The sequence below is a fragment of the Pinus tabuliformis genome, chromosome 2_1, assembly GCF_031772625.1.
Source record: "Pinus tabuliformis cultivar Carrire ecotype Pingquan chromosome 2_1, CPIR1, whole genome shotgun sequence".
NCBI classification, from domain to species: domain Eukaryota; kingdom Viridiplantae; phylum Streptophyta; class Pinopsida; order Pinales; family Pinaceae; genus Pinus; species Pinus tabuliformis.
In genome coordinates, this window is record NC_142299.1 from 678,436,175 (window position 1) to 678,460,993 (window position 24,819).

General features: G+C 40.2%; 1 long non-coding RNA gene across 2 annotated transcripts in view; it reads right to left on the reverse strand.

Annotated features, from left to right (window-relative positions):
- Positions 1–1,756: 1,756 nt before the first annotated feature.
- LOC149202430 (uncharacterized) overlaps positions 1,757–24,819 on the reverse strand; it is a 29,376-nt gene continuing 6,313 nt past the window's right edge. Inside the window, exons 2-3 of one of the 2 annotated variants that reach the window (XR_016253522.1) lie at positions 2,414–2,524; positions 1,757–2,334 (exon numbers count right to left, since the gene is read on the reverse strand). This is a non-coding gene — a long non-coding RNA (uncharacterized LOC149202430). Of the gene's footprint in view, positions 2,525–24,819 lie in introns of both variants that reach the window. The other variant, XR_016253521.1, reaches the window with a different exon arrangement.

Sequence of the window (24,819 nt, forward strand, 5' to 3'; positions counted from 1 at the left end):
GATTGCGTCATCAAGATGTGTCATTGCAGGAATTGATGATCGCATTCATCGCATATTGCAATATCGCAGATCGCAAATCGCAGATCGCAATATCGTAGATCGTACTTAATCATCCAATCATTGTGTGCTGCTTATGCGATGTTGCGATATGCGGCGTCGCATATCGGCCGTCGGCGATTCCTTAAGTTTTTCATCTAAGAGCGCTTCACAATATAAGCGATGCGATGTATTTCACGTCGCTTCTTCGCAGCTTATTATGCGCATAGGAAAATGTCTCACTCTCTTCTCGCGATGCGATACAGCTTTAGGGAGTTAAAATACAAAATTTTTGATAAAATGTTTTTTTTGGATTTTTTGTTAAGGGTCCCCATTTGCTTGGTGTTATTGCTAATACCAAACAAAGAGGGGGGTTGTTGGTGGCCACAACAGGTCCAAACCTGAAACTGTGATCCTTCTTTGCAAATTGCATGTGCTACCAATTAACCATACTTAAAAGGTTTTAAATTCAATACGAGAGTAATCTTATGGAGTATCTGTTGTGTTTGGAAAGTCACCACAGAACAAAGGCCAATCGGTTAATCTCCTGAAATAAGGTGTTAACATAGTCTTTTGAGAGGCACATTTTGCATCAGAAGGTTTGGAAAGTCACCACAGAACAAAGGCCAGTGGGTTAATCTCCTGAAACAAGGTGTTAACATAGTCTTCCGAGAGGCACATTCTGCATCAGGAGGTTTGGAAAGTCACCACAGAACAAAGGCCAGTGGGTTAATCTCCTGAAACAAGGTGTTAACATAGTCTTCTAAGAGGCACATTTTGCATCAGGAGAAACCCTAGACTAATCTCTTTTTATGAGGAAGCAAAAACATGACAAATGTTTGGTTAGGTAGGAATACAGCTTGTCAATTTGGTCTAGCTTGAGTGATTAAAAGAGAAGGTTGTTAGGCTCTCTACCATTTCATGGATTGATATAGTGATGAGACAAAAGAGGCTCCCCCTTGAGACTTAACTAGGTCATTCATAACAGTTGTGGTGTTGGTGCCTTAACTTAGCCAGAAAATGCCAAAACTCTATTGATGCACAAAATTTATTACTGAATCGACCTCAGAATATGCCATAGTCACTGAATATGACATGCATGTCTGTACCAAGGAGGCCCTAAACTTTTGAACAATGGAACCTTACATTGGTATCATCAACCTACATGGGGAGAAACAAAAGATTTTAATAAGATGCCAGCAAAACCTAGACACTATTGTGTGAGATTATTGCTTGGTAACTGCAGATTGCACAACGATGTCTGTGGTTGAGCCAGCAAGAAGTGATCCCTTCAGGTGGATCTTACCAATAAAATATATGTAGCGGTCTCCGATTTCCGGGGTCTATGAACCACATAGACATAAACTAAATGAAAAATAAATAAATTTACAACAACAACAAAAAATCATAGGTCTAACCAGAATATATATATATACATACGTCCCATTTCAATGGTGTACATGCCCAAAACTCATGTCCGTCTGTCCAGTGTTAGTGTCATGTGTGACTTAGATTGAGCATAAACAAATATATGTGAGAAAGCAAAAGCATTTACTATGGAAGCCAAGTTAAGCATTGATATTAGGCCTTGCATGCACATTTCATGGATTGCTGTAGTAGTGACATAAAAATGGACTAGGTCAGTTATATCACATATGTCAAAAGATAGTCTAACTTGAAGTATGAAACTGCCATCTAAGCTTTAAACTTGACTAAATGGTTCAAACCTGAAACTGTGACCCTTCCTTGCAAATTGCACGTGCTAACCAATTAATCATAGTTAAAAGGTTTTAGATTCAATACATGAGTAATCTTATGGAGGAGCTGTTGGGTTTGGAAAGTCACCACAGAACAAAGGCCAGTGGGTTAATCTCCTGAAACAAGGTGTTAACATAGTCTTCTGAGAGGCACATTTTGCATCAGGAGAAACCCTAGACTGATCTCTTTTTATGAGGAAGCAAAAACATGACAAATGTTTGGTTAGGTAGGAATACAGCTTGTCAATTTGGTCTAGCTTGAGTGATTAAAAGAGAAGGTTGTTAGGCTCTCCACCATTTCATGGATTGATATAGTGATGAGACAAAAGAGGCTCCCCCTTGAGACTTGACTAGGTCATTCATAATAGTTGTGGTGTTGGTGCCTTAGCTTAGCCAGAAAATGCCAAAACTCTATTGATGCACAAAATTTATTACTGAATCGACCTCAGAGTATGCCATAGTCACTGAATATGACATGCATGGCTGCACCAAGGAGGCCCTAAACTTTTGAACAATGGAACCTTACATTGGTATGGTCAACCTACATGGGGAGAAATAAAAGATTTTAATAAGATGTCAGCAAAACCTGGACACTGTTGTGTGAGATTATTGCTTGGTACCTGCAGATTGCATAACGACCTTTGTGGTTGAGCCAGCAAGAAGTGATCTCTTCAGGTGTATCTTCCCAATACAAATATTCTGTGGACATAGCGGTCACCGATCTTTGGGGTCTGTGAACCACATAGACATAAACCAAATGAAAAATAAATAAATAAATAAAAACAAAAAACTTCATAGGTCTAACCAACAAATATATATATATATATATATATATATATATATATATATCTATATATATATATATATATATATATATATATATATATATATATATATATATATATATATATATATATATATATATATATATATATATATATATATATATATATATATATATATATATATATATATATATATATATATATATATATATGTCCCATTTCAATGGTCTACATGCCCAAAACTCATGTCCGTCTGTCCCAGTGTCAGTGTCATGTGTGACTTAGATTGAGCATAAACAAATACATGTGAGAAAGCAAAAGCACAACTACTAATTGCAGAGGAAATACAGGGGACACAAAAAAGGTACAAAAATTTATATTTTACTAATTAACTAATTCAATTGAATTACTTCTTGTGCCCCACAATGATTGATTGAGACACTTAGTATTTGGGAATCTTTGTATATTATTCCTAAAACTGCATTGGTTCATTTTACTGCAGTAGTGATAGTTTATTGGTTGGCTAGGGCACAATGATTGGTGTTATTTTCTAAAATTCAGTCATAAGCTGATGTTTTTCAATATTCCGTGTCACCTGATTCACCAAATTGAGATGAATGCTTCTCATGGAGCGTTGGGTCCCACTCTTTAGGTGATAAGAATTTATTCTTATGTAAGCAATTCTCTACTTGTAAGGCTACGTGGGCTAGAAAGATAGCAAGAAAGTTTCATACCATCATATTTGTCATTTACTGTCATTACCTTGACATCTTCTCATCCTTCCTGATAAATATGATGACATCATCTTCCCAGCCTTGCTGTAAACATTATAATATCATCTTCTTATCCTTGCTGGAATTTACTTTGCCCAACTTGAGGTGTATTTTTTCAATGGCTTGTTTTTCTAGTTTATTTCAAAATTTTGGAGACTTTCTTCATCCATTTCAAACAGTTCTAAAATATCCAGTTAATTCCTCTCAATGATATCAAAATCGAAACAATCATTGAACTGACCGACAACAGAAATCAAAACTAAACAAAAACCGAAAACAGAATTGGGCCACAAAACCAGTCAACCAAAAAATAGATAAAATATTCAACTTTTGGAAAAATTACAAATTCATGTGCATCCATATGAATCCAAGCCATCATACACAAATATGAAAAGTTTTCATGTATGTAGCAAGCAAGGGTGCATATAACCAAAATAGCGCCAAGTACAATCCATATCTGAACCAAAATACATCAACAAAGATGTTCTCAAACTCTCCAAATCAACCCAAGATACTCAGCTCAAAATTTCCAAATTGCTGCAATGAATTGTGAGTCAAATGGAGGGTGGGGAGCTCTTTAAATAGTTTTAGGGTGGGCCACGGGGCATGTTTTCCTGTTCAACCTTTTTATATTTTATCGATTTTTTTTTAAATATTCAAGTCATCCCCATCACCAGCTATATGGCTTTGACAGAATGGAGTTGGACGGTTCTGTACAGAACCAGTCAGTTTTGACATTTATCACCAATTCCAGTATGGAACCAGCCATTTCCAGTGTGGAACATTCAATAGAACCAGTACAGACCCCTAACCGATTGGTTCAGGCTGGTTTAACCAAAAATAATCTAGTTCTGATAACATTGATTTCTCTGGCTAATGATTTTGTGTCTGGCTTCTGTCAGCATAACTTAGAACTTTTCATTTCCAAACTTTCAATACTAGGTCTAAGAATTTAGAAAAAGACTTTTTTACTGTTTGTAAGATTGAAATAGTCCATGCATCTAAATCCATGCACATGTGCATGGAGAAATTGAAACTACAGTTTTAAGTTTGTAGGACATTTCAACTAGCAATTCATGTCGCAAGGGTGTTGTTATAGGTTTAAAGATTTCAAAAAAGATAAAAGTTATGTTACATAATCATAGCTTTGGTTTAGAGCACCTGAAACAATCACAAACTGTTTTATGATAGTTTTGCGGCATTTGGGGGTGCTCACGGTTAGAGTACTCGCTCTGCAGGGGTTTTTTCTTTCCACGGTTTGCGGCTTGAGTGACATTGGTTACACTTGAAGGGGGTAGTTTACAAACCACTATTTTTTGGTTTACCTCCTGTCTTCATACTCTAACTACAGTTTCCACATTGCAACCAAGGGTGGACTTCTGAGGTCACGAGTTTTCTGCTGAAAGCTTACAGGACTGTGGGTCAGTCTGGCAGGAGCATTAAAATAAACCCTTGTCTTTTTTGTGTCAAAGCAAAATCCATTTTTTGCAAGAGGGTTTGAAGCAGAGCACAAGGGCGTTTTGCCAAGAATGGTGGTCTTGGGCAAGTGTAACCCCAACAGGAAGACGCGGCGGAATGACACACTGTTTTCTTGGGCAGCTGGCTCTCGGATGGATGAACAACTACTTGACTACACTTCTGACTCCCTTGCTGCTGAGGATATTTGGGTCAATTTCTCCCAACCAGCTCCAACTTTGACTACGCCGGTGATAGCTAGTTTACCGGTCACAGGGGTTGAGGCAGTTATAACTCAAATGGAAGATATGGCGGTCTCTCCGCAGACCCTAGAATTGACTCCACCCCCGACAATTACAGAAGGAATATTCATCCCGGAAGAAGGCCCGGAGTTACCCTTCCTACCCATTCCTTCCCCGTCGGACCTGAACATATGGTCGCCAGCCTTCCTGGTAGCAACAATTACCCAAGGTGGTGCGAGTGTTTCAGGAGAAGGACCGAGTAACTTGGGTCAAACAACACAAGGATTGCTGCCTGAACAAGTAGGAATCCTCGGGACTGCCCCCTTCTATACAACATTCCAACCAGTCGGCTCAGCCCCTCCTTCAGGCTACTTCATTGGCATTCCCAGACTGGACCACGCTTCAGAAGGAAATCGTTTTGATTCAGAAGACATTGGCCTTGAGGAAGGAGAGAAAGCAGCTAAAGCGCGACCAAAACATCCAAAAAAATCAAGGAATTCAAAAATCAGAGAAAGGGACAGGTGGTTAATCTTCAGAGAAGGAATCTCTATGGCTCAAGCAGCCCTCACGGAGAGCACGGTGTTAGTTGGAAGGGTGAGAGGCCGAAATTACTCCCCGATATGCCTTCAAAAGTGGACAGCAGAAATTTGGGGGAATCTCCTCATACAGCTCCCAGGTATCCTCTCGCTTTCCAGGGGTTGGTTTGCTCTGATTTTCGCTCATCCGGACCAGGTAAACTGGGTCCTCACGTGGTACTGGCACATTGAGATGACACCAGTTCTATTGAAGCGATGGTCACTAATGTTTGACCAGAAATGGAAAATCATGGAGCGGGGCCAATCTGGGTCCGATTGCCTACTCTCCCGTTGCAATTTTGGGGGGAAGAAATCTTCAAGGTAATAGGCGATGATTTGGGTGTCTATCTAGCAATGTTGTGAAAAGCGCGATTAAATCGCGCCTTTCTCAAAAAATCGTGCTTTTTTCCCTATGACGATTTAATCGCGCGTTTTATGCGAAAAGAGCAGCTATATTTTTTTTTACCGATTTTTTCAAAAAAAAACTTCGGGTGTCGGGACAACGGGTTTTATAATGCATTTTTTGATTTTTTTTTGCTCATTTGGACTGTGGGCGCGCATAGAAGGAGGAGGACGTCTTGGAGAGAGCAACTGGAGGGTTTGTGAGCAAATCTAAGTGCTTGTAGGACAAATTTAAGAGGAGACCACCAATTTCTCCATAAAAATGGTATGTGGATTAATTTTTTTTTGTTTTCGTTGTTTTTTTTCATTGCTTTTGGTTGGGAAACTTCATATGGGCACCATTTTCCTTTTGTTTTCATTGGTTTTAAAGAATTTTTTGTATTTTTTCATTGATTTGGGATGGGTAAATTGGTATGACTATGGGAACCAATTTTTTATTTTTATTTTTCATTTTTTTTTAAACATTGTTTATGTTTTTTCATTGTTTTTGGCATTTGCCATTTGGTTGGGTAACTTGGGTTTGGAACTTTGGATTCTGGAAATTTGTGACTTGCAATTTTGTAAATGCTGAATTGTAATCCTAAATTCCTATTTCCTAATCCTTATAAGTTATTTTCCCATAGGTTTGCAAATTCAAAATTCAAAAACAAACATGCCAAGGAAATTGGATCCTTTCTAGGAATATGGTGAACCTAAAGCTCCGAATGATAGACAAAACTTGAATTGCAAGCTGTGTGGAAAGGAGATACGTGGGGGGGTGTACAGGTTGAAGTTTCACCTTGCACAAATCCTTGGACATGATGTGGGGCCCTGTATAAATACAAATCCTGAACTTATCCAAAGAGCCGTGAGAGCATTGGGAGAATTAGAGCACACTAGAGAGGCCAAAGAAGAACTCAAAAGGCAACTAAAAGGTTCAGCTGAAGGAAGTGGGACAAGTGGCACTGGTTCTACTGCAGCATCAGTTAATTCGATAGTTGCATCATTATTTTTTGTTCCTCGAACCACACCTGGTTCACAACCATCTATCGGTTCAATGCTAAAAAGAACTGAAAAAGAACAAGTTGATAGGTTGATGGCAAAATTTCTCCTCTGGAGTGATATTCCTTTCAGCATTGTAAGGAATAATCCATTTTTCCAACCTACTGTTGATGCTATTGCCACTGTTGGCCCGGGGTACAAAATCCCTTCTTATCCTGATTTCAGAGGCCAGATTCTTCAAGATGAAAAGCGTGCCTGCACCCAAAGATTGGAGGATTTTAGGGCATCATGGGCACAAACAGGATGCACTGTTATGTCAGATGGTTGGACTGACCAAAAAGGAGAGAACCCTTATAAACTTCTTGGTTAGTTGTCTCAAGGGGACTATGTTTATCAAATCTGTTGATGCATCTCATCAAATCAAAGATGCAAGAACTTTATGTGATTTGCTGGATGTGTTTATTTTGGAGGTGGGTGAACAACATGTTGTCCAAGTCATAACGGACAATGCTGCAAATTATGTTGTTGCTGGTAGAATGTTTATGGATAGGCATCCTACTTTATTTTGGACACCTTGTGCTGCCCATTGTATTGATTTGATGTTAGAAGACATAGGGAAAATTCCCTTTGTCAAAGATATTGTTGACTCATCAAAAAGCATCACAAAATTTATATATAATCATACATCTATGCTTAGCTTGATGAGAAGATTCACCAACAACAAAGAGTTGGTGCGCCCCGCCATTACACGGTTTGCCACGAGTTTCATATCTCTTCAATCCCTCTTGAATTCTATGTGGGATGTGAAGAGAATGTCTCTTTCAGAGGAGTGGCGTGCTTTGTCAATGAGCCGCAAACTAGAAGGAGAGGCCGTATGTAGACTAGTTTCATACCAGGAAGACTTCTGGGCGAGAGTGCAGGAGGTGTGCGCCATTACTGAACCTTTGGTAAAGGTTCTTCGGTTGGTTGATGGTGAGAAGCCCGCAATGGGCTATTTGTATGAAGCCATGGACAGGGCCAAAGAAGCCATTCGACCTACTATGATGATAAGGGAGATGATGGGTTTCAGAAACAACTCCTTTTATGGGGAGTGATTGATGAGCAATGGAACAACACACTCCATCATCCCATTCATGTTGCTGGGCTTTTCTTGAACCCTACATTTTCTTATGCATGTGGGTTTGATTTTGATGCTGAGATCATGGATGGATTCTTATCCTGTGTCCATAAGATGGTGCGATCTCTAGAACAACGTATAGAGATCTCTAAACAAATTGAGACATATAAGATGACAGGTGGCACATTTGGCTTTGAGATGGCTGTCATTGATAGGACGATTAAAATGCCAGGTATTTTTAGTTTGTAACTTTGTTTCAAATTTCATTGTCTCTTCAAATTCTATTTTTGTCTTATGTTTATTTAAAATTTTATTTGTAATTTTGTTGTAGATGCATGGTGGAAGATGTATGGTGGCAGAGTACCCCTTTTGCAAAAGCTTGTCGTACGCATCCACAGCCAAACATACGTCTCCTCGGGATGTGAGCGCAACTAGAGTGTATTTGAAAAAATACACAACAAGAAGCGCAACAGGTTAACACTTAAACATTTAAAATATTGCAAATTTCCAAATAAATTTTTGAATTCATTAAACAATATTTTTTTATAATATTAATTATTAATTATCATTTCATGATATTTGTACAGGTTGGAGTCCCAACGACTTAATGGCATGGTCTACATCTACTACAATCTTCGATTGTGGGTGAGGGAACTTGAGAGGACACCTGATGTGGATGCCATCTCATTGGATGGGATTGACACCACTGCTGCATGGAGGGTTGAGGCCGAGAGGCCTCTCATGGATTCTACTGATGATTGGTTAGTGTAGGATGAGGGGGAGGAGGAGGAGGAGGAGGAGCAGGAGGAAGAGCAGGTGGAGGAGGAGGAGGAGGAGGAGGAGCAGGAGGAAGAGCAGGTGGAGGAGGAGGAGGAGGAGGAGGAGCAGCAGCAGGAGGTGACACCGCCTACCCGGGCTACCACAACCACCAGTAGAGGACGTGGTCTCCGTCTACCTCCTGTAGCTCCTACTTCTAGTTCTTCAGCTTCTAGAGCACATCAAACTCCACTGCCATTTCCACCAGCACAGGCACCAGCATCTACATCTAGAGGGAAAGGGAAAGCTGTGACATTTTCTCGCAAGAGGGGCAGAGGAAATCAATAGGATTAGACTTTCATTTTATTGTATATAACATTATGACATGATGAGATACATTATCATATTTTTTGTTGATATTTTGAGGCTAAGTTGGGACTCAGGTCCTCAGGAGTCAGGACTTACTATTCAGGACATGATTCAATGTTATGTGTGATTTTAGCGCTAGAAATGATATTAAACATCTTATATATTAGTTTTTTTTATCAGATGGTTTAGATATTAAAAAAATTGAAAAAAAACGAAAAAAAAAAATGAATATTTTTTACCAAATGCTTTTTTCCTGCATTTTTCCGCTTTTTCCTGATTTTTCCGATTTTTTCCGCTTCATTCTCGGCGTCGATTTAATCCCGCTCGCGCTTTTCACAACATTTGTATCTAGATCATGATATAACCTACCAAGACACAGGATGCCTAGCATGGGCACGTATTCTAGCGCATCTAGATACCAGAGAAGGTCTGGTAGAGAGCTACCTGCTTCAGATGGGCGACATCACTTGGAGGAAAATTCTAGATTACGAAGGCATTCCCTTCTGTTGCCGCAAATGTCACGAAGTGGGGCATTTATACAAAGATTGTCCAAGAATTTCAAGGAAGAATCAGATCCCGGCCAAATTGTTGGTCTCAGCCTCCACTCAAACTCTGGATTTAGATTTTGATTCTCAATTGGACATCCAAGAAAGTACTTTGCCCTCTAGTATGACTCCATAGTGGGCTGTAGCTCACCATTTCTAAAAGGCATCGGATCGACCCCCTGGAAAATCCAAATCCTGGGAAATGGCTTTTGCGGGTACTCCCTTCTCCACTCTTCCTCTTTTTTCTCATTCTATTGAAGGTTCAGTAAATTTATCATCTTCTTTGAACTGTGTCGTCTCTCAAGCTGAAGTTAATAAGTTATGTTCATCGGTTTGTCCTATTCCCGCTGTGCCTCCCTCACTATCCTCCCCCATTCCCCAACCCTCTGTGGATAGGACCACCTGCCCGCTTGATGATCGCCCACTATCAAGTGGGCCTCACCAATATTTCCTTAGATCCCTTCTTGTTGCTCCCTCTTCGATCTTAGGCCTGGACCTTGACCCCCCTCCTTCAATTACTCTCAAGCCTCCGAGAGGTCGTCAATCAAAAATTTCTAAGGCTATTAAAAGGGCTAGTGCTGAAGTAGCCTTCGGGGTTCAATCCCCAATCGACTGGGTTTTTAAAGCAAAGAGCAACCCTCACTCCTCTCCCCCATGATCTGTCTTTCCTTTAATTGTAGGGGTCTAGCCAGCCCTGACAAAAAGTTGGCTCTCAAGAGGCCCTGAATGTCTGAAAAGCTGGATGCTATTTTCCTTCAAGAAACTCTGGGGGAAGGTCACCAGATAAACAAGCTTCTCTTAAGTTTTCTCCCAACCTGGGATTTTCATTTTTTGGATGTGAAGGGTTTGGCTAGTTGAATTGTTTATTGATTAACAATCAAGTACCACATTAAATTGTCAACTTGGGAAAGTATTTTATTTCAAAGGCTACTGTGTACTGTATGTACTTTAACTCTAAAAGCATCAAAAAGCTGTAGTATACGTAATTCTCACGTTATGTGACAACAGTGTACTGTAAAGAGAAAATGAAAGCAGTTAAATTAAATCTGAAAAGAAAAGTGATGGATGCTCTGTTATCAGAGGATCAAGACCCTATCCTCCAAACAAGGACGTTCAACACCTGCCCCTGTAACTAGATTGCTCATACACACTGTAATTCTAATTCACCGGTGAAGTATAAGTTCAAACAAAATAGAGTGCCAGCAACAAGGAAACTATCAGAGACAATGCTACAGAATCCAACACAGAGTACCAGCATAAAGAAATTACCAAACACACTTACACACTTGACAGGAAAGTAAATGGGTGAATCTTGTGAGGAAGGTGGGCCCAGTCCCTCTCACAAGATTCCCCAGAATGCAAATACCAGGTTAGATGCTCAAAACAGTCTTCTATTCATCTGCCAAAAGATTAAATTACAATGAGAGTTCAGACTTTGCTGTTGTCTTCAAAAATTCTCTTTTACAAAACTATCCCCCGTTTCAATGTAGATGTCTCCTCTTTATAGAGGAGACATCTATTACAATAGATTATCACAGTTCATTCAGTTAGATCTTCCTGTCAAAAATAAGAGTTACAGGATACTGTTACAATAATGTATTCTTTCTTGAGCTTCTTGCTGTTACACGGCTGGTAACTGAACTTTGACCGTCTCCTTGGGATTCTCGCTTATCCTTCACCATTTCCCCATGGTTGCTGATTAGTTAACCCGTGCTATTTCTGATATTTTAGTAACTGTTTTTTGCCCTTTTTAGACAGTCGCAGATCATGCTGCATCAGCGCGGAATTCTGGTAATCTTCAGGTAGTTGCTGTTTGTTGTTTCTGGTTTGTTGCAAAATGTCATTCCCCGCTTTAGATAGTTGCCGTTGCTGGATGTAGCAACTACGTAGTTGCTGCTTCTGGTGTTGCAGCAACTGCGTAGTTGCTGTTTCTGGTGTTACAGCAACTGCGAATTGTAATTCCTGCAGACTTTAGACAGTTCCACGGTTACTTAGCACTTAGTCAGCTTTTCCAAAGATAATTATAAAGATAATCATGAACATGTATTGAACAATTAAACATATAGCTATGCGGAGAATTACTTCATACCTTGGGGTGAATAAGTCATCATGTAATCAAAGCTTACAACTATTGAACTGAAAAAGGATAATATTATGGCCAAAATGTAAGGTCAAAAATGATCAATTTTGAATCCTAACATCCCCCCCAACTGAAGAGATTGCATGTCCTCATGCAATGCTTACTCTGAGTCTGAATCAGAGTACTGGGATGAACAGTGAAGATTACTGAGACAATAGTTATAGGAAGTGACATCAAACTTATCCCTGAATCCACAGACAGTCTGTATTTGCCTCCATGCTGCTGCTTCTTCCTTCTTGGATGATCCAAATTGGCCCCTATATTGTTCACCGGATAGCCATAAAAGTGGAAATTTAAACCTGTATCCAATCCAATTCTCAGCACAGTGTTGCATGCATCTGACATAGTAAGGAACCCTTGAGAGTGCTGCTTGTAAATTAGGTGGATTATAAGGGTGGTATTCCTGCCTCTCCTTGGGGCAGTTTTCCCAAAACAAATTATTTGCCTTGACAGCCAATGGTGCCTTAGTTCTCACATAGTGCTGACAATCTCTCAGGACTACTGCTTGTAGTTGCCTGACATGGTCCTTCATTTCAGGATCACTTATCATTCTCTGATGTTGTACAATGAAGGTGGCTGCGTTCTGGGGTTCAGCCCTAATCCACAGAAGGCAATTCTGTTCATTATGTTGAGCTGAGGTAAAAGCGTTCTGCCATGTAAGCTGGTTAGCTAAAAAGGAGATGAAAGCTCTCAGCTGTATGTCGCCAACCACAGGTAGCATATTCATGTTTCTTTCTTCGGTCATGGCTTCATTATGGAGATACAGTTCACATAACAAATTTTGATCATTTTTAGGTGCCTCTGCAAAGGTTTGCATAAACTGCTCTGATGTAACTACCTGATGAGGTCTACCTTCTTTGACAGCCTTTATCTGTAGGAATGTGAGTCTTTCCCTCAAAAATGTCGCATAATTGAAAGAGGGTTTCCTTGTGGCAAGCATTCTTTGGAATAATTCAAACATTTGGGACAATCTGGCTTTTAATTCTTTAATTTCCTTGTACTGAGCTCTGCACTGCTCAAGTGCTTCCCAGTTCTTATATGCATAGTTGAACCAGGTCCCCTTCTGCTGTTGGAATGCTTTGCCTTGTGACAGCTCATATTCTCTCCACCATTTTCCTTTTAGTTCTTGAAAACTGTCTGTTTCTGTGCATGCATCATTCACAGAGGGAAGTTCTGTTTGTGTAAAGGCATCAACAAGGGTAATCTGCTCTGTGATAATCAGAGTAGGCCGGGATGATTCAATGTCTTTCTTTCCATTTCCAGCTACTGTTTCCTCTTCAACATTCTGTACTGATTCCTGTGTATCTGCTTCCTCTTCTTGTTCTGTGGCAATTTGGGTAGGCCGGGGTGAGTTCATATTTTCTTCTTCATTTCCTTCTGTAACTATTTCTTCTTCTTGGGTAGGCCGTGGTGAGTCCATCTTTCCTTCTTCTTTTTCCATTTCTTCCTCTCGTTCCATGGCAGTTTGAATAGGGCTGGTTGAGTCCGTGTTCTCTTCTTCGTTTTCTCCTGTAACCATTTGTTTCTCTTGTTCCGTGGCGATTTGGGTAGGCCGTGGTGACTTTTCCTCTTCTTTATTCTCTGTTACCTCCTGCATAGTTTCTGGAGAACTTACTGGTTCTTGTGTGTCAGTAAGTTCTTCTATTTGCTCTGGTGCAGTTTGTGGAGAGCTTACTGGTTCTTGTGTGTCAGTAAGTTCCTCTGTTTTCTCTGGTGCAGTTTCTGGAGGGCCTGTTGGTTCTTGTGTGACAACAGGTTCTTCTTTTTGTTCCTGCACCGTTTCTGGAGAGCCTGTTGGTTCTTGTGTGACAACAGGTTCTTCTTTCTGAGCAGAAGGTTGTGGTGTTTCCATCTGTGTAGCAGTAGGGTCTTCATTCATTGGTTCTGCCACTATCTTGTATCCTGCTTGAGTATATATGTCACCACAACTGGTACACACATATTCATTATCCTTACTCCTCTCTGCTGCAGATGCTACTCGTGCTAAAATATGCAAGCTAAATTCATTCTGATAGGCTTCCTTGACCCTTATAATTTCCTCCTGGTAGTCCTGAATTTGTGCTTTTAAAAATTCAATTTCTTCCTGCAGAGCCGATATGGTGGGCTGAGCTTGTGGAGCAGCAGGTTCCCGTGGAGACAGAGGTTGTGTTTCAACATCCATTTGATCCCTTATACCCTCTGCAGGTGGTTCTTGTGTGTCACCTGGGGTAGTGGCTGTTTCTTGTGTTGCAGCTTCTTGGCCAATATTATCTTGGGTGTCGGCAGCTGGTTCTTGTGTGTCAGCTGCCTTAAAATATGATGTCACGAAACTGTGAACACTCTGCATCTCAGCCTCCGAGGGTGAGGGAGAAGAATTTCGAGGGCTGGTGGAAGTGCGGGTTTTTAAGGTGATGGGTGGTGAACTGGGAGGGGTGTGGCTAGGAGATTCGGCTATTGCAGATGACCGGGTCCTTTGCTTGGGTAGAGAAGAAGATAGGGACAGTGGTGGAAGTAGCAGCCACTTTAGCCGAAGCCCTAGTTCTTCTTCTTTTTGGTGGGGTTTCTATTTTCCTCTGCATTTTTCGTTTGAGCAAGGTAATAGGGATGTTATCCTCAGAGTCATCGGTAGAAATACCAAGTATGGGAATGGATGGATTGGTTCTATCAGGGGATGGGGTTGTTTCCGCGGGTATTTCTACTGTTGATTGTTCATTTTCAGCAGCTTGCGGGGGTGTTTGCTGGAGGACTTCTTTGGGAATTTGTTCTGGCATGTCGTCTGCTTGCTGAGGAATTTCTTGAGGTATTTGCTCAGGGACATTTTCTGTTTGCTGAGGGATTTGCTCAGGAATATTTTCTGTTTGCTGGGGGATTTCTTCATCTTGCTGAGGTATTTCTTCATCTTGCTGAGGTATATCCTCAGCTTGGTGAAGAATTTCCTCTTCTTGATGAGGGACTTCATGTTCTGGCTGGGGAATCTCTGCCTCTTGATGGGGATTAATGGGGGGTGGAGGGTTATTTAAAGCGAGGCCTCTATTTATCAGCAATTGAGCTAAACGGTGGTGTTTCAAGGAAAGAAGCGGACGCTTTGCATTAACAGTATATCGTGACATATTTTTAAGACATCCCAATAAATAATATGGCATGTTTATCAACTGACGATTTCTCAAATGATTCAACAAGACGAAATCGTGCTGGTAAATTACCTGGTACCGGCCTTCGCACGTCAGGTATTGCTTTACAAATTCAGCAACTTTCGGCCACGGTTGAGGCAATGACTGAAGTGCTACACCTCTGCCTTTTTTTTCCACCTGCTCGCCAGGTTGAAGAAAATCCTGCTGCACATTAAGGATCAAATGCTTTCTACTGAACCACCGTATGCCATTAGCTGGTAGCCCAGTAACTTGGGCTATGACTTCCTCCGTAACTGGGATTTGAACTCCTTGAACAACAGAGAATCCTTCTGTTAAGTTGCATGCAAATTCGAGGACTTGCTGCTCGTCAAAGTCTGGAAGTCTCCTGAAATAATCTATCCATCCTGCTTGCAAAAAGATCTGATAAACTTCGGGATAGAGCTCAAGAAGTGCTGTTGTGCCAGGTTCATGTGTAATGAGATTTCCTCCCATAGCTGTTGTTCAGTGAATTTCACAGTTCAAAGCCAAGTTTCCGAATTCAATTCAGAGTAAACCGTTGCAAATGGCAACATGCCGTGATAAGGTGACTTTTACATATCACCGGGAGAGTTAGGGGCGACGGCAGTTGGCGTAGTATGTAATTATGAAAGCGCTTTGGTAATCCCCCCCCTTCTATGCGTAAGTGATATGATTGGAAGTACAATTATTTGGTAGTCCTATCAGCTTCTCCGCATTAACTATTATTTAATGTCCATACATAATCATGCGTACCTTTATGTTTTACCTTTTTGGTTGCTGCGTCAAAAAGTCTTGTCTTATCTTTTGCTGGATCATAATGATTACCGCGGATCTAAGAGCATGAGAATACCGGCGATTTTTGATAGTAATGACGGGGAGTGATAGTGGAGTATCGTAATCATCACAAGAAGTGGTGTATTTATAAAAAAATTCGTTTCTTGGGGCTGAAGTGGAGAGACTGGTGTTTTTTTTTTTTTTTTTTAATGAGAGAATTGCCAAAAAGGTATTACGGGATCGGAAATTGGTGTTGCAGCAACGGGGCTTGGTGTTGCAGCCACTGGGAATGATGTTACGTCATCGGGAAAAGATGTTGTAGTACGTGAAAAGGTATTGCAATGACGGGAGTTGGTGTTGCAGCAACGGGAATTGGTGTTGCAGCAACGGGAATTGGTGTTGCAGCAACAGGAATTGGTGTTGCAGCAACGGGAATTGGTGTTGCAGCAACAGGAATTGGTGTTGCAGCAACGGGAATTCCAAGTCCGCCAAGTGACTCCTTTAAAGCTTTCCTTCTCAGCTATTTTCCACAGCTCCAATCTGCAAAATACTGAAATATAATATGGTAACCTTTGGCAGGGATTATTAGTAATTAAAAAGAATATCTATCTAAAAAAAATGCATAAATAAACAGAAATTTAAGTGCTTTGAGGAACAACAAGTTCCCCTGGAAAAGAATACTGTTTAATTGCCATGCAAGTGGCTTTAAAATCTTCTTTAGAAACAGGCCTCTGATATAAACGGAGTCGATAGCCATTCACTAGTAATGGTGTTCTGCTTCCATCAATTGTTAAAAGTCTAACTGTCCCATTTGGAAAAACAACATCCACTTCATAAGGCCCTAACCACCTTGTTCTTAACTTACCTTGAAAATTCTCGAAACGAGAATCATAAAGTAGAGCCCAGTTACCTTTCTGGAACTGCTTTTGCTTGATGGTTCTGTCATGCCACTTGCTTCTTTGTTGCTGTATTATGGTTGTTTGGTGGATGGCATCCAGTCTTTTCTCGTCCAACTCTTGAAGTTGTTGTAACCTGGCTGTCTGTGCATCAGTCAAATCAAGGTTAACAGCTAAAGCAGTTCTTAAAGTTTTGATCTCAAACTCTACAGGGAAAATAGCGTTCTTTCCAAAAACTAATTCATAGGGTGAAAAGCCTGTAGTATTTCTCCAAGTAGTTCTATAGGCCCATAATGCCTCTGGCAACCTCTGAAACCAGTCCCTTCTATTCTCCTTTATTGTTTTTGTTAGGATGGCTTCTATGACTTTGTTGGTGCTTTCTACCTGCCCATTTGCTTGGGGGTGATAGGGTGTAGTCATTTTGTGCTTGATATGATATTTCTGAAGTGTGTTTTTGAAGCCATGAGAGTTAAAAGGAGGTCCTCCATCTGTGACTAATTCTCTAGGTAGTCCAAATCTAACAAAGATTTCTTCAAATAAGAATGTTAGTACTGCTTCTTCATTAGCCTTAATGAGTGCCTTAGCTTCTACCCATTTAGTCATGTAATCTGTGCATACTAATATGTACACTCTTTGATTGGATGGAGGATTAATGGGACCTATAAAGTCTAATTCCCATTTATGGAAAGGTTCAAGAATTACCTGGGGATTAAGTGGCATTTCATCCCTGTGATTCGGCTGGCCCATTCTTTGACAGCTATCACAGGCCTTGACATATTTTCTAGCGTCTTTGAAGAGTGATGGCCAATAATAACCAATTCTGAGTACCTTGTGCGCTGTTCTTTTATCTGCAAAATGTCCTCCACAAGGGCCATCATGACAAGCTTTTAGCACATCATAAATTTCATCTTCACCAATGCACCTTCGAATTTCTTGATCGATTCCTGTATGGAAAAGACACCCGCTTATCCAGCTGTACCTAGCACTTTGCTGAATGATCTTTCTTCTTTCCCTGTGTGATAGGTGTGATGGTAATTTTCCTGCAACTAGATAATTGGCAATGTCTGCATACCAAGGTGAGTGAGCAGATACTGCAAATAAATATTCATCAGGAAAAGAATCATCTACTGGAGCATTTTCATCAGTTTTTAATCGAGAAAGGAAATCAGCAACTACATTTTCTTTCCCTGGCCTATCTACAATTGTGATGTCAAATTCTTGTAATAATAACAACCATCTGGTGACTCGGGCATTTGTAACTGATTTATTCATCAAATATTTAATGGCCGAGTGATCAGTATGCACAAAAGTAGTGTAGCCAGTAATATAATGTCGAAATTTATTGATAGCATAAATAACTGCTAAAAATTCCTTCTCAGTAACTGTATAATTTAACTCAGCTGGTGTCATATTCTTACTAATAAAATAGATGGCATAGGGAAGATTATTTTCTTCCTGACCCAAGACAGCTCCAATTGCAGTGTCTGAGGCATCAGAGGATATATGAAAGGGTAGTGCCCAATCAGGTCCTCTCAAAATGGGAGCTGTAGACAACTGATGTTTGAGTTCATTAAATGCTTTTTCACAATCATCAGTCCACTTAAATTCAACATTCTTTGTTAATAACACAAATAGAGGAGAAGCTATTTTGGAAAAATTCTTAATAAATCTTCTATAGTATCCAGCATGTCCTAAAAAGCTTCTTACATCAGTTTGTGTTTTAGGGATAGGGAGGGTCTGAATTACCTGTATTTTAGCTGGATCGACTTGAATTCCTAGGAATGAGACAAAGTGACCCAATACAATGCCTTGATTCATCATCATATGACACTTTTCGGTGCTTAAGGCAAGGTGTGCTTCTATACACCGCTTAAGTACTTTTTCAAGATTCTGCAGTGCATCCTCAAAAGTTACTCCATAAGGAGTAAAGTCATCCATAAATATTTCTAATGAATCATTTGGCATATCAGAAAAAATCCTTATCACTGCTCTTTGAAATGTTGCTGGAGCATTACATAGTCCAAATGGAAGTACCCTGTAAGCAAAGGCCCCCCACGGGCTTGTAAATGTGGTCTTGTCCTGGTCTTGGGGTGCAATCTTAATCTGATTATATCCACTAAACCCGTCCAAGAATGAAAAGAATTTCTTACCTGCCAAATTATCCAATACCTGATCAATGAATGGTAACGGAAAATGGTCTTTCTGGGTGGCTTTATTCATTGATCTGTAATCCACACATACTCTCCATTTGCCATTTTTCTTGGGTACAATCACAAGTGGGGAAACCCACTCACTATCAGATATAGGATATATAAATCCTGCATTCAAGAGTTTTTGAAGTTCCTCCTTTACAATTTCCCTTAGATTGGGATTCATTCGCCGCTGGGGTTGACAGACTGGCCGGGATCCTTCTTTAATATAAATATGGTGAGTGCATAGCTCAGGGGAGATTCCTCTCATATCGGTATAGTCCCATGCAAATGCTTCTTTATTTTCCTGGAGTAACTTTAGTAACTGCTGTTTTTCATTATCAGTTAAGTTAGGATTTATATTTAGTGTTTTTCCAGGCTCAATTTCTATTTCTGTACTTTTGGAGGGGGTGCCTACTGTTGTCTGAAATAAACTTTTATCTTTCAAGTCCTACTGGGATTCAGATTCTAAGATTGCAGTGAAGTGATTATACATTTCTGGGCTGACCGAAGAAGGTTCAGAAATGAAGCTGCTGATTAGCTCATCTTCGGTAGAATCTTTGAAGGTTAAGGCTTGTCCGATAGTCAATATAGGTTGGGTTTCTTCATCCTCATAATCTACCCAAACAGAATTGTCATTATTAATCATGGGTGTAGCATGAGGATAGAGGGTAAGCTGTTTGGTTTCCTGCCCATTAGAGATGGTCATTGATCCTGATCTACAGCTGATAAAAGCATCTGCTGTAGCTAGCCAAGGTCTTCCTAGAATCAGCAGATGACCCCCCAACTTTGTTTTAGTTTGTAACACCACAAAGTCAGATGGGTAATTCCAGGATTCTACAGAAATTATTAAATCTTCAATGACCCCTTCCGGTTTAATTCTAGAGTGATCAGCCAATTCTAGGATGGTTGGAGTTTCCCTAATAAAGTTTTTTAATTGAAGTAGTTGTGTTGTTTCAAGTGTCATAATATTTATTGCAGCACCTAAATCTACTAGAACTTTAGAGACAAAAGTTTTTCCAACTTGGACTGTTACTGTAGGGTGACCAGGGTCACCATATTTCACAGGATGATCTTTTTCTGTCATTAATGCAGTCAATTCTCCCATCACATGAACTATGAGGGGGTCCTTGGCTTTTCTTCCAGGTTTCTTTATGCAAATATCTCTAACGGTCCTAGCATAAATGGGAACATCTCTTAATGCTTGCAATAATGGGATTTTAACGTATAAATTCTGTAGCTCGCCTAAAAGGTTAAAAGCAGGTTGCTCCAGTGTTTTAGTGAGAGCTAACCGTTCCGGAAATGGCGGATCTACTGTTTGATCATTGTTGTCAGATGCTGCCTCTGCTGCTTCAGCATTGGCTGCTTTTTCTTTTGTAGCTTCCTCTTTATCAGAGTCAGTAATGTCATCAATGATTGGTTCAACAATTCTCCCTGAGCGGAGATGGATATCGTTACATTGCATGGGGGAGACAGACTGATTTTGAATATCAATTGCTTGCAAGGCTTTATTATTATTTGGGTTAGGATTGGGTTGCACAGGCAGTTGTGGTCTAATTGCCTGGTTATTTGGAGGAGTATTGGATGGTAAGGAAAGAGACTGTTGATGTTGAGGAAATGGCATCTGTTGGGCTGCCCAACCTGGGTTCCATTGATTAAAATACGGTTGCTGGGGAACCCAAGGATTCCAAATGGTAGGATCAGAAAAAGGGAGATTTGGTTGCTGCATAGGTGGAAAATTCATTGTGTTAAAGGGTGGGTACTGCATTTGGTTCATGGGTGGGTAATTTGTTTGAAAAGGAGAGTGATTATTCCAACGACTAAATGTTGTGTTAGAATTCATACCTTGTCTTTGTGGCCACTGCCTCCTTTGTGTCATCAGGTACACTGCTTCAGCCTCTTCTTCAGTTGACTGCAATGCTGCTTTAATTCCAGGTAGGGAAGGGCATTGCTGGGTCTCATGGTCCTTTTCGCAGATTGTGCAGATTGGTACCTTATCTAGTGGGCATTCTCTGAGTGGATGTTTTTCTCTGCATTTGGAACAAAAAATAGCTAGGGCAGCTTCTGCTTCAGCCTGTTTCTTTTTTACCTGCAGAGCATCAATTTGTGAAGCAAAAGAGCTTAACATTTCAGTTTTAAATTCTTCTAATAAATTACCTATTTCAGCCCTTGTTGCTCCTCCACTTGCCGACTTCTGAACCCTTGAATATACATTGTCCCTGCTTTTTGTTCTGCTCACTGCTCCTCTTGAACATCTCATGCAGAGGTTAACAATTTCATCAAATGGCTCTTTAGAAATGTCTCCTTTTCCTAACATATTCAACATGTCCAAGCAGTCATCTCGGACCCCTTTCAGCAATATTGTTTTCAGAATATCCTTACTCATGTTGGGGTGGTCAGACCGCTGTAAATTATACTGCAGTCTTTCCACAAAGTCTTCCAGATTCTCATCCTCCTTCTGAACCATTTTAAACAATTCTTCTTTCCTTTCTCTTGTCCGGCAGTAATCCTGATATTTGGCCAGAAAGCTTTCTTTCATTTGATCCCATGTAGTGATTGCCTGAGCTCCTAAGCTCATAAACCACCTTAACGCATTCCCTTTCAGTGTTGCTGGGAACAGTTTTAGTTTCTGATTAGGGCTCACATAATCATAACTTCTACATAGTATATCAAATTCAAAGAGGAATTCATCCGGGTCTTCAGAGGATAACCCATGAAAGTTGGGTAATGCTGAGAGTGGAATATTCTTCATGGGGTTTGCTCCTCTTGGGAGCTCCCCAATAGGGAATTCCAGGGTAGAGAGTGAATTTTCCCCTCTTCCTTCTGTTCTGTTATCCTCCATTGGTTGTTTTCATGAATCGCTTGCCTTATCTTCTGTATCTTCTGTTTCTTCAGGTTCTTCAACCGGTTCCTCAGTATTTTCTGGTACTTCCAGCTTTCTTTCAGGTCCTAGTACTTCCTCTGTCTGTCGATCTGTTTGTGAGGAATGCTGGATCTGAGGCCTTCGGGAACTCGTCCTCTGTGATGTCTCGGCTTTAGAGATTATTTCGTCAATAAAGGTTTTTCTTCCTCCTCCGCCTTTGCCGCCTGCGAAATTAGGTTTCTTGCGTCCTCTCATGCACCTATTATTCTCAAAAAGAAATCATCAATGCTTTTAGAAATCTTTAGTCGCCTTCCCCGGCAACGGCGCCAAAATGTTGGCTAGTTGAATTGTTTATTGATTAACAATCAAGTACCACATTAAATTGTCAACCTGGGAAAGTCTTTTATTTCAAAGGCTACTGCGTACTGTATGTACTTTAACTCTAAAAGCATTAAAAAGCTGTAGTATACGTAATTCTCACGTTATGTGATAACAGTGTACTGTAAAGATAAAATGAAAGCAGTTAAATTAAATCTGAAAAGAAAAGTGATGGATGCTCTGTTATCAGAGGATCAGGACCCTATCCTCCAAACAAGGACGTTCAGCACCTGCCCCTGTAACCAGATTGCTCATACACACTGTAATTCTAATTCACCGGTGAAGTATAAGTTCAAACAAAACAGAGTGCCAGCAACAAGGAAACTATCAGAGACAATGCTACAGAATCCAACACAGAGTACCATCATAAGGAAATTACCAAACACACTTACACACTTGACAGGAAAGTAAATGGGTGAATCTTGTGAGGAAGGTGGGCCCAGTCCCTCTCCCAAGATTCCCAAGAATGCAAATACCAGGTTAGATGCTCAAAACAGTCTTCTATTCATCTGCCAAAAGATTAAATTACAATGAGAGTTCAGACTTTGCTGTTGTCTTCAAAAATTCTCTTTTACAAAACTATCCCCCGTTTCAATGTAGATGTCTCCTCTTTATAGAGGAGACATCTATTACAATAGATTATCACAGTTCATTCAGTTAGATCTTCCTGTCAAAAATAAGAGTTACAGGATACTGTTACAATAATGTATTCTTTCTTGAGCTTCTTGCTGTTACACGGCTGGTAACTGAACTTTGACCGTCTCCTTGGGATTCTCGCTTATCCTTCGCCGTTTCCCCATGGTTGCTGATTAGTTAACCCGTGCTATTTCTGATATTTTAGCAACTGTGTTTTTCCCTTTTTAGACAGTCGCAGATCATACTGCATCAGCGCGGAATTCTGGTAATCTTCAGGTAGTTGCTGTTTGTTGTTTCCGGTTTGTTGCAAAATATCATTCCCCGCTTTAGATAGTTGTCGTTGCTGGATGTAGCAACTGCGTAGTTGCTGCTTCTGGTGTTGCAGCAACTGCGTAGTTGCTGTTTCTGGTGTTACAGCAACTGCGAATTGTAATTCCTGCAGACTTTAGACAGTTCCACGGTTACTTAGCACTTAGTCAGCTTTTCCAAAGATAATTATAAAGATAATCATGAACATGTATTGAACAATTAAACATATAGCTATGCGGAGAATTACTTCATACCTTGGGGTGAATAAGTCATCATGTAATCAAAGCTTACAACTATTGAACTGAAAAAGGATAATATTATGGCCAAAATGTAAGGTCAAAAATGATCAATTTTGAATCCTAACAAAGGGTCGCTCTGGTGGCTGCGCCTTGGGGTTTAACACTCATTCTACAAAAATCCTCAACTTTTGGGGAGGAGAAGGTTTTCTTGGTGCAGATATCTGGTCTATGGAGCTCGGCAGACCATTTAGGATCATCAACATCTATGGCCCTTGCCAGAACAGAGAATTCTTCTGGAACAGAATCATGGAGGCTAATTTTATGAATCAAGATAATATCATTATTGGTGGAGATTTAAATTTCTCCCTCAGATCAGCGAAATCCTGGGGTTTCAGGGGTCAAAGTGATCATCTCATAGCATTTTTTGAAAACTTGTTGGATGCTCACGAATTTCTAAATATTGACCCTGTTAAACTCAAGCCAACTTGGAGGAATCGCAGATTGGGGGTAGATGCCCTTGCTAGAAGATTGGACCGATTCTTGATCAAAGCCCCTCTTATGGCAAGTTTAATTCTCTTTCATCAATGGGTGGGGAGTGGTGGGATCTCTAATCACTCTCCTATATTTCTGGAGCTCAAGGGTAATCTTTCTAAACCCTCTTCACCTTTTAAATTTAACTCCTCCTGGTTGTTGGAGCTGAGTTTCAGGAACTTGGTCTTAGCCACTTGGATCCATTGCTCCCATAATGAAACCTCCTCCCCAGGGGAGCTCTTTGCAAAAAATCTAGCAGTTCTAAAAGGCAAAACAATAACCTGGGCTAGATTAAAACAAAGAAAAGAAGATGAAGATCTTCAAAGAATTGAAAAGGCTCTACTAGCCTTCGAAGAATCAACTCCCACAGGATCAAACTCGGCAGAACAAAAGTTGCAACTAGTTTTTTAGGGGCCCTATATTCAAAAGAAGGCTTGAAGAGAATCTCCACTATAAAATCAACCAAGGGTAGGCTTCCTTAAAAGATGATATTGAGAAACAATTTACTTCTCAGTTCTCCCTACAAAAGATTTTTCAATTGCAAATACTAAATGAGGAACGTCCATGCAACCCTGTTTTGGAGTTGTGTCACAAACTTTATGAAGCACAAAGAATATTGTGTGACTAGTCTTTGACTTTGGGTAAGCTAGCTGCTACCCTCTCAAACATGAACAATGATGATGGTAAGTCCTGGGATTAGACAGATTCCAATGTGAATTCTATAATGCCACCTAGTACTTTGTCAATCCAGACATTTTGCAGAGGTTTACAAAGAATCCATCACAGAGCAATCATTGAGAACCAACTTAAACAAAGGCATTATCAAGTTTATACCCAATGTTAAAGATTCCAAAGTGACTATGAGCTGGAAGCCTATCACTCTGTTGAATGTCTCCTGTAATAGTCTTACCAAAGATCAACACTCATAATCAAGCATATTCTC